Genomic DNA, 10,108 nt, shown 5'->3' on the forward strand with positions numbered 1-10,108 from the left:
AGATGGGAACAAGAAATTAAAATGTGATTAACTGTGAGCTCCTCACCACACATTTCACATACAGGTTTGTCTTTTTTTGTTAATAAGAAGCAATGGGTGATGTGTGCGTGACCTATGCGTAAACGACATAGCAGACAATGATATTGCTACGGGTCGACTCAGAGAAGATGAGGCAGACGAAGTGAGAGGGCGCTTGGCGCGTGCTTGGGCTCTGAATCCTGCGCGGTGGCTTGTGTCTTGGCGTCCGGTGCGCCCTGTGCTTGTGTTGTGTTCAGTGTGACTGCACCAGTGTTCTGCGGGGTGTGAACGCCTCCTGCCACGTAACAATATACATAAGGCGCAAGTTGAAATGCTGCAGTTCCATTGGAATCAGGCTGTTAATTTGAAGCTCGGCTTTCAGCGCTGGTTTTCAGATGCTTTATTGTTTTTAAATGGTAGCTGTACGGAATACTTTCTACAGGGCAACGAATGTTGGCGCTGTCTGCACTAGCTTAAAAAGGCCGCGTTCACCTGTTAGTAAACAGAACTACATTCAAACAGGCCTGGATTGTGAGGGTCACGTGAGCGGGGAGGGAGCACATTCACGGCAATAGTATAATATAACGCATTCATAGGAGGAGCCTGTGCATGAAAATTGGGGTTTACTTGGGAGTTTTGCTAGCACAGCTACCGCTGTGCGATTTAGAGGGGGAAAAAAAAGTACTCCGTTCGCTGCTGAACTATCGAATAGGAGGGAAAAATGTTTTAAGACAAGTGCCTGCTTAAGCAGAAGTTGGAAGTGAGCCTTTACGCCAATCGTATTCGAAGCGTTCTAAGATTAGACAAGGGACAGCACGTTTTTCTGCATTTGGCAGCTACAGAAGCCCCCCAGCAATTACAGAGCAACGGCTGGCCAGAACGTGTTCATCCGCGCCCAGACATTTACACGCTACTTTCGCAGTTGCGACAATATGCGAACATCCAGTCACGTCACTATTACGTCGTTAGAAGCGGTAGTAACGGAGATGGTTTCTACGGTAGCGGCGAACAGAATGGATGAGAGGTAATGCGTGTGACTGCTACGACGTGCGCGTCATGCGATAGGTTAGGACGGGCGCATAATTGAAGCCAATTTATATCGATTCAGCTAGATTCAGTTGAGATCACTGCTGACTTAATTCCATCCATCAAATCCGGTGCGCTTAATTCCATGGACAAGAAATGCATCGATTTAGCGGTTAAAGCACACGTGCCTAAATAAGAAGTGGCTACTTGCAGGTGCGACCTTAGGAACAAGTACGTGTTCTAAGGCGATGCACTTACCTGCGCAAGTCTGCGGCTTATGGGCCCTCAGTACACCTTCCAGCCCCGATGGCACTGTTGTCAGCCACTACCGGGTTTCGTAGCCACTGAAAGCACAGGAGCGAGCATCAGTTATATTAGTATTGACAACCTCAACGATCTTCATCGATCTACAAACGTCGCTCCCATTTATTTTGCGTGTTTTCGTTGCATTTTTTTCTTCAGCGCGGAGAAAGGTCATCGAGAGCACCGGCGGGGCTCCCGGGGCACCCGTCTCTGCCTCCTAATGAAGCAACCCCGGCAGTTCGGTGACCCGGCGCCGGTGTGCGGGAGTCGGGGGATCGTCTCCTCTCGCACACTCATTGACGCGGATGCCACCGGCGGCGCACCGTTGCCTGTGTTACGCGCAATGGTCTCGCCCGCAGACAGTAGGGTGCGCGCTTTTCATTTTAGCTTTAGCGCACAATGTTGCTGAAGCTAGCGGGCCTAGTTACGCTGGCAGTACGTGTCACTTCGACTCATGAGGTACTCCGCCCCCTTTAGAAGACCCTTGGCAGGGGAGATTGTAGGCTCCGCTGAATTGGCGCTAACAGTGTATGATTACGTATAGCATTACCCCTTTGCCCCTGATGGAAAGGAAAAAAAGTGGGAGGATTCTACCGAAAGAAGTTCAATGGTTGGCCTAACTTTTATTAGCGACCACAAGTCGTCCAAACTACGCACTCTGCTGGAGTAATTTTCTGTATTTGGTCAACTGCTTAGGGAAGTTTGTCGACGTGGAGTAGATTTGTAAGTAGGGAGTCATTAATTACTCACTGGAATCCGCCCAAGGGCAGCCATACGGCTACAACGGAAAGTTATGCACCTTCGACAGAAACTTAGTAAATGAAAAATTCGTCCTGGTCTGGGGTTCAAATCCAGGACCACTGCTTCACCGGAGCAGTCACTCAACCAACAATGATCCTAGTGATGCCAATGAGTAAATACTCTCTGATTACAAATCTACTACACCTCGGGGGGGTTCACCCTAAACGTTGGACTAACACAGTTTCCAGTTCGAGTTATTGATCAATTCGCTCTCGCCCTACCATGTGTTAGTCGGCCCGGTTAGCTGTGTTGGTAGAGCGACTGCTCCGGTGAAGCGGTGGTCTTGGGTTCGAACTCCGAACCACGACGAATTTTTCTTCAACTACGAAGTTTGTGTGGAAGCTGCATAGCTTTGTTTTGCAGCCGCGTGGCTCCGCTCGGGTGGACGCCAGTGAGTAATTTACACTCTTTTTCTTTGTCGTGTAGATGGTAAAATCCCTTTTTAGGTGCTCGTAAATAATACATTGGCCACACAAAGAACACGCTGCCATTGATCACCTGAAAAAGGGCGATGCAGGCTCTCCGCCTACAAGAGGACAGCAGAAAATCTTTGCGGGAGTCGAAAACAATGTGGAATGGATAAGTGGGCGAAGCTTAGGTAAGGGAAGCAATTATCGAGAACAAGTCACGGATTGGAACTATGGAGTGCAAATACTGACGCCACTTTACTACAATTTTTCAGCATTTTTTTGGCGAAACGCTTCGCATGTACACACGAATAGTTACGCGTGTCATCTATGTTCCTGCTGGGGTTGCGGACGGACACAGTGAAATGCAAACTGTTATGGACGACTTAGATTGTCGTGAATTGCGTGCAGTTGGGCAACTGAACAGTTATTGCTCGATATGAAGTGGAGAAGGGAGGCATATCGCGTCATATCTCGTCAGTGACGTTCGCTTCCTTCAGCATACGCTGCCAGCGCAGGGTGCTGCCACTGCCATCAGCTCTGACAGTACCGAATCAGTTAATGCCCCGTTTTGCCAGTGCTGCGTAGTGCCAGCCCCGGATGGCGCCATTGCCGGGTGTTGTCACTTCCGTGTGTTGTCAGCCCCGGGCGCAGCCTAGTTGAGAAGTTACTGAACGCGCCAATAGTCGCCTCCATCCTGACCAAAAGACTTTCTCCGCGTTCGCAGCGTGCTAATGTGGCCGACAGTTACTGACAGAAGAAAAATGGTGGGCTATGTATGCCTATAACGGTCCTGAAATTCCCCCTTTTTCCAACATAAGACACCTACACAACGACGTACGAAATTTTTACACCTTGACGGAGGTGACACTAATAAGCTATTTCCACATTCGTATTTTAAGTTCTTAAGGACTCCTCGTGCCTGTGCCTGTAATTTTTGGTGCAGCATCGTACTTCTGTACCTTCTACAGTGTTGCCGGAATAAGTATTGCAGCGTTTCCAAACGAACAATCCGGTGGCGATTGTGGCATAGGTCGTACAGGACGCTCGTGCTTTTTGAATTTAGTGAAGATAAGCTCCAGCCATATAGCTGTGGCCTCTTGGCGTTCCTCTGCCCTCTGGGACTCTAAAAAAAAAAACATTTCTACCTACATACATTGTTACCTAGGTAACAATATATGAAATAGATGTGTTATCAGCACGACGGACACTTTGACTCCAACTGTTCCAAAAGCACTCTGTGGCTCATGAAAGAGCTTGAGAGGAACCGCAGAGCGAGGATCCCGCGTGCGCAGCGTTCAATGACATCCATTGCAGCTCAGGGTATAAATAGACGTGGCCACTGCAGCTCACGTTTGGCTTTCCGTCTATTCCCGCTAGCCGCACTTTTGCCGCATTAGGCTCCTCCGACGGTAGGAGCGTGCTTTCCTAATGAACGTCGGCAAATCGGTAATACTTCTTCCCTGTTCGAAGCCGTACTCGAAGGGTTGCTTGCCGAGAGGGCGGTGTAAAGGTGGAGCGACGGGGGGGGGGGGGGGGGGGGGGGGGGGGGGGGGGGGGGGGAGGATGAGTGGTTGCGAGAGGGCGTAGAGACGCGTAGCGGTGAAATTAGCGGTTGCCTCGATCAGCATAGGAATAGTAAGGGTCTGAGAACGTGCTTCGGGAAACCGAGCGGCGTGCCGCCGCGCATGTTCCTACAGAACGTCTCCGATTCAATCTGCCGGAAACCTGCGAATCTGGAATGACGAATCGCGGCCGCGCGTGCTTGGAGGGGTATTTAATGCCGCGGAACGGTACCTCAAGAGAAAGCAAGACCAAAAGAGAGAAATTGCTCGCGTGACATGACATGAATGTATTACGTTACGCCGTTCGCACTTTCTTTTTCCTGAACTCCACGGGAGACTAAAAATTCAAAAAGACAACCAGACAGACGCCATTCGCTTCACTTGCACCTTCCTCTAACTCTAGCCTCCGCTGTTCTGGGCGCAAGAGTAAGACATTCATTTGGTGCTTGGATTTGTCGGCTGGCTGTTTTAAAGTGACAGAAATTAAGACTCTTGTAATTAAGGGCAGCGAGACCAGAAAAGACAAACACTAAAAAAATAACGACTATATAGAATATGCAGTGAGGTTGTAAAGGACAACCTCTCTCGGTACATTAGTGTAGCGGGTGAGCTAGGTTGTCCTTTACAAACTCACTGCATATTCTGTATTCTGTATCGTGCCTCACATCAACTATCATGTTCACATAGGAGGGGCAGCTGATGAATTAAATGCTGTGCTTAAAGAATAGACTACAATTGAGTGATAAGGTGAATTTTATATTTTTAGTGCATTGATATCATAATTTAAAGCACAGGTACCAGGTCGAAATGATTAGTTGTTGGAAGATTGGTCGCTTTCGATTGGTGGCGTCTTATAAATGCCAGGGACCTTGGAATTTGAACGACATAAACGGCAATGGTGATTTACAAAAAAAAGTAAGTTCAAGCGAAAATTCTCCGCCTCCAGGCGACAGCTCCTTCAACAGTCAAAAGATGCTTGTTCTCGTGAGTTTAGTCGGCATGAAATAACGTGAGTGGGAAACATTTGAGTACGGAGTAGCCGCATCACTTGCATTGCCGTGCCACACACTTCATCCATCCAACTGCCAATTACTGCGAATCCAATCTAATTACGGCAGTTTCTTTTTATCCGTACGTGTCATTAATGCCACGTACGAATTCTGCTTTATAAGCCACCCAATCAGGTAATAAAACAAACATGAGATAATGACGTCCTAGAAAAACTCAAGAACAGAAAAAAGACATGGGCGGTGCACCGATTCAAAGGAACAGATAACCAACAGCCCTTTGGCGTAGTGGAGTGGATTCCAATAGAAGGAGGGCGTAGCAAAGGACTGCAACGAGTCCAGTGAGGAGATAAGATTAAGATATTCGCAGCGATTAGGTGGCGGCAGCTAGCGTATAAAAGAGCTAATTAGATATTAATGAACGGGATCCTTTGTACTTCAACAGACATATCCCGAGTGACGGTGATCTTGATCATGATGCAATCTTATAGAGAAGTATACGGAGAAGACCCGTTAATTCCTCCCGAGTCGACACAGCGGGGTGCTGAACCTCTGATGGAGATCGCATGTAGACTAAATCAGGCAGCCCGCTGCGGACTGCCCCGACGATTAACCGAGGAAGGAGAGCTTAAGGGGGGTGGGGGGGTAAGAGCTATGGCTCGTGGACTTCATTAAGAGACGGTTTCTCGCTCGTGCTTTCTTTATTCTTACTTCTTGAGGAGTGCGAAGCATTAGGGCGAATGACTTTAGTTCGCTACTTTTTTCCTACATTCACTAATGTGCCAGCTTCCTACGTCCGAACAACATACCAGCGACAACTCCAGACGACGCCGAAAGAGCACACGGCGTCTTTGCCGGCGTCGGGTCGGCTCAGCTGCGGTGGATGACCCCTTCCGAAACTTTTCTTCCCGTTAGGAAGAGGAGGAGAAGGAAAGTTGCATGCAGCGTCCGTCGAAAGTGAATTTAACGAGCGCTCCGGAGTGACCCCATACTTCAGCATTAGCCAAAGCGGACGCCAGAAGGATAGGAGCTGGAGAAGGCATCGCCGAATCCTTAAACAGTGAAAGGAACAGCAGCGACGACCTCGAAGAGTCACTGCTCGGAGCGGATGATCTACCGCGCTCGCGGGCAGGGGGCGCTGTATACACATAGCGGGACCCACAAAAGGTTCCGGAACGACGAATAGCGGAGCAGCTCTCCAAGAGACACCAAGCCGGCTCGCCGGGCGTATTTCGAGATGATATAAAAGGAGCGACATTCAAAAGCAGGAATTTCCCGCTTGCGCCCAAGCAGCGGTTCATCGGCGTGTTTCCTAATGTAATCCGACGCTAATCCCTATCCTTCACTTTCACCGGCGTATAGCTGGTCGAACGACGTGCCCCCCCCCCCTACTTCACCGCTTCGCTCCCAGCGGGGTGCGGAATAAGAGACCTCGTGGCTGACCTCTGCAGCCTCGGAGTCCGCTACTTAGGAACCAGCGCTCGCGCTGCAGGGGTACCAGAAAAAGCACTAATCGCAACCGCTGAGGGCTCAGCGGAATACGGCTTGCATCGACGTCATCATGCAGTGTCAAGACGCGTTGTGCGCAGCTCGGCATCCCGTAATACACGCGCCACTGGTTCCGTAATGGAAAGTTGCAAGAAGCCGATTGGCGAGAGAGAGAGAGTACGGTGGTATTCATCTGACGTCACCAGCCTTTCTTGAGCGCCATGTTCTGGTTCAGGGGGTGCTTGGTGGGGCCCCGCCGTTGGCGATACATAAAGCAATAAAGCGAGAGTTTAAACTGCCTTCTGGTCCCAGGTCTGTGCTTGTCAGGGTCAGTAGCCGCTTAAAATAGAGAGAGCGAGAGAGAGAAGGAAAGGCGGGCATTTTAAGTATAATTTAAGGTTAACATACGGGCTGGAAAGGCGACAGCGAAACGGGGTGAGCGTTGTAGCGTTCGACGCAGGGTGGGGTAAAGAATGTGCTTGCACGCAGACGTGCCCAAGTTTGCACACCAGAGAAACAAGGCAGAGAAATTAAAGAGAAGCAGAAACAAATATAACAAAACAGAGCAACATCGCGTTCGATGTGTGGCACAAGCTATGGGCATCTTGTATGCGCACGCCTCGAAACTCTTGCGTGGGTCACAGAAAGTGCGGTTTGAGTGATAGTGCGTTACGAAGGGCGGAACGCTCTGTTTATAGCAGGGACGTCCGGTGGGCGCCCGCCTATTGACTGGCTACGTTGTGTGTGAAAGCTACGTAAACGTAATTTAGTGGCGGCTGGGCCGCGCGCGGATGATTTAAGTCGCGACCGGTCCCCTCCCCACGCAAGCTTTTGTGCATACATTATCGCGTGATGTTGACTCAAGCCCAAGGCGGGGATTTTTACGACCACCGACTATTATGGACTCCCTGAGAAGAGCTAAACGAGAGGGGTTCGTGAGTTAGTTTAACTATATACGTGTGTAGAGGTAATCCTCTTCTGGGTCTGGTGGCGACGGCAATGTGACTACCCATGAGTAAGCAGAAAAGCGGATATAATGTTTAGCGCGCAGCTATAGCTCTAATAACGCACATATACATGCGTCGGTTACTTGCGTGGCATGCTAGAGCTCCCTCTTCGATAGTATATTACTACCAATTCACTCACTCAGCCGTCTTAATGACGTGTGAAAATCAAGGGAAGCTGCACAAGGGAATTCGCAGTGTGCAAAGGAAGCCAGAGATCGGCTGCTGTGAACAATAAACTAATTTATTAGTTACAATTCCAGAGCATATATTGTACGTTTTATGCGATTAACAATGCTGAAATGTAGAAAAAAAGAGCCCCCGGTGCTTTGCATACCTAGCAAGCTGCCAAAATCGTCCAACGTTCGAGCAAGGTAAACAACTTTTCAACCCCGCCGTATGGCCGGTACATTGTGGGGTTTAGTGCTTTTTTTTTTGCGGTAACTCAGTGAACCGTGGCCCTGATATAAATAAAAAATTACCGACGATTACGTTACTTCCTAATGCGAAATTTGAGCGCAGCAAATAAGCTGTTTCACCTTTTCGATAGATTGAGGCAAAGAAATCGAGCAACACATGTATGCGCTATCACAGATTTTTTTTTTATTTTTCACACGTATTCCTTTAACAAAGACTCCACTAACAGTTCTTGACAGTCATGAAGGAAGCTTTGTGGTCGGAGAAATAGACTGATATATGTTCGACTTGGTACACCAATGCTTGATTCTCAAAGACGAGATCTATACAAGTGCCTCGCGAGGTTGTCACAGCCGTGGGACGCGTTACGAGCGAGAGGAATGGGATGTTCTCCCGCATAAGTGTTAGGAAATTGCTGTTTGTCTTTATGTCAACATTAAAGTCCCCCACTACTAACATCGGTGTGGATCGATGGACGGTTAATGCGAGTTGCAGGAAGTCCACGACGTCTTTCGTGAGTGCGGTAGGGGCGAAGTAGGCAGCTACTACCAGCAAGCCGTTGGGCAACTTTGCGGCGCACAGTTCGCCAACTTCATGTGACGTGCCAAACATTTCGACTGGTATTGCAGAGAGACCTGTGCGCAAGTAGATAGCGACTCCCGCCGCTGTGTTGTGGTCTCTGCGAGCAGCACAGCAGTATAGGAAATCTATGATTTCGAGAGGCTCTTCGGGATCCATCCAGGTTTTAGCAAAGCAAAGTACAGAGGAATGGCGCAGAATGTGATCGTGGTGTACGTCCTTGGCATGTGCGGCAAGGGAGCGTACGTTAAGAATGTGGTTGTGAATGATGAATCAAGTGCTGCCAGCGAATGACGCGTCCATTGGCTGTCTGCGTGTGTTACTGATGTGTGGTTAACATGTTAAGCTTCGCCTGTAAGAGTGGAACGCGACAGCGTCTTGCAACGCTGCCAGGGAGTCCACAGAACGCCATCGCCAATTCGGCTGTACGCCTTGCTGGACGGTAAATTTATTTTTTGAGGAAAGGAAATGTATCTCTCTCGCATATCTGGGTGGACACCTGCACCTCGCCGTAAGGGAAAGGGGGAAGATGGGAGTGAACGAAGACGCCGTATTAGCTAGACGCGCCTTTGTTCATTCCAAACCATTCAGCTGGCATTACGGAGTGGCTAGCGTGCTCGTATCGCACTCCGGAGACCCTAGTTCGATTCCCCAACTCGACCAATTTCGTTCTCGGTTTTATTGATTTATGCGGTCTAACTAGAAAGGTTAATTAGGCTATTTCATATTTATATTGTATTTCTATCCATCGTGTTCTGTCATTAACCTGTCAATTGTTGGAACTGTCTAGGATGTTCGACACAACGTATATGAAACGAGCAACGTCTTATTGAGTGGGGAAGTGCGTGGTGGTGGAGGGAACGCGGCTTCGTACTTATCTGTTTTTTTTTTTCAGCAGCGTCTCCTTCCGCGAACGCTGTTGTCGCTGCGGCGCGCGTCTTTCTTTTCTTTTCTTCTGACCTCTTCATTCTCCTCTATATTAATTAGGCTAATTGATTAATTAAGCAATTAACTAAACTCAGTCCAACTTAGTTGCAGCATCACTATACGATCCCTTTGATTGGTTGCATGGTTACTAGCCAAAGTACAATTGGCCCCATTTGAAATTCGCGCACTGTGACGTCACGAGCATTTCGACCAATTGAAAAGCGTGGCATTGGGGGGCGGAGCTGGTTACGAGGCCGACGCCGACGCCGACGCCGACGCGAAACCCAGGAACGGACGCCAAAGAGCTGCGCTCTAAAAAATCAAATCAAAGGGTGGTTACTGTTAAGCTAGAGGCCTACGGCGCCAGTAGCTAATTTCCCCCTACCGTGTCCGGCTGAAGTCTGGAGGGGTCGAGAATGGAGACAGCGCGTCGCGCGCTTCGGGCGCTGTCCAAGGCCGCGGGAAACGGGGAGCAGACCGCGAACAGCCTTGTCAGGGTTGCAGAGGGCCGGCGACCGTTTCCCATTGAAAAGAGATGAGCTGTCAAGTGGGGGTGGGGGACAGTG

The sequence above is a fragment of the Amblyomma mixtum genome, chromosome 1 (assembly GCF_055824585.1).
Source record: "Amblyomma mixtum isolate Tamu chromosome 1, ASM5582458v1, whole genome shotgun sequence".
Lineage (NCBI taxonomy): Eukaryota > Metazoa > Arthropoda > Arachnida > Ixodida > Ixodidae > Amblyomma > Amblyomma mixtum.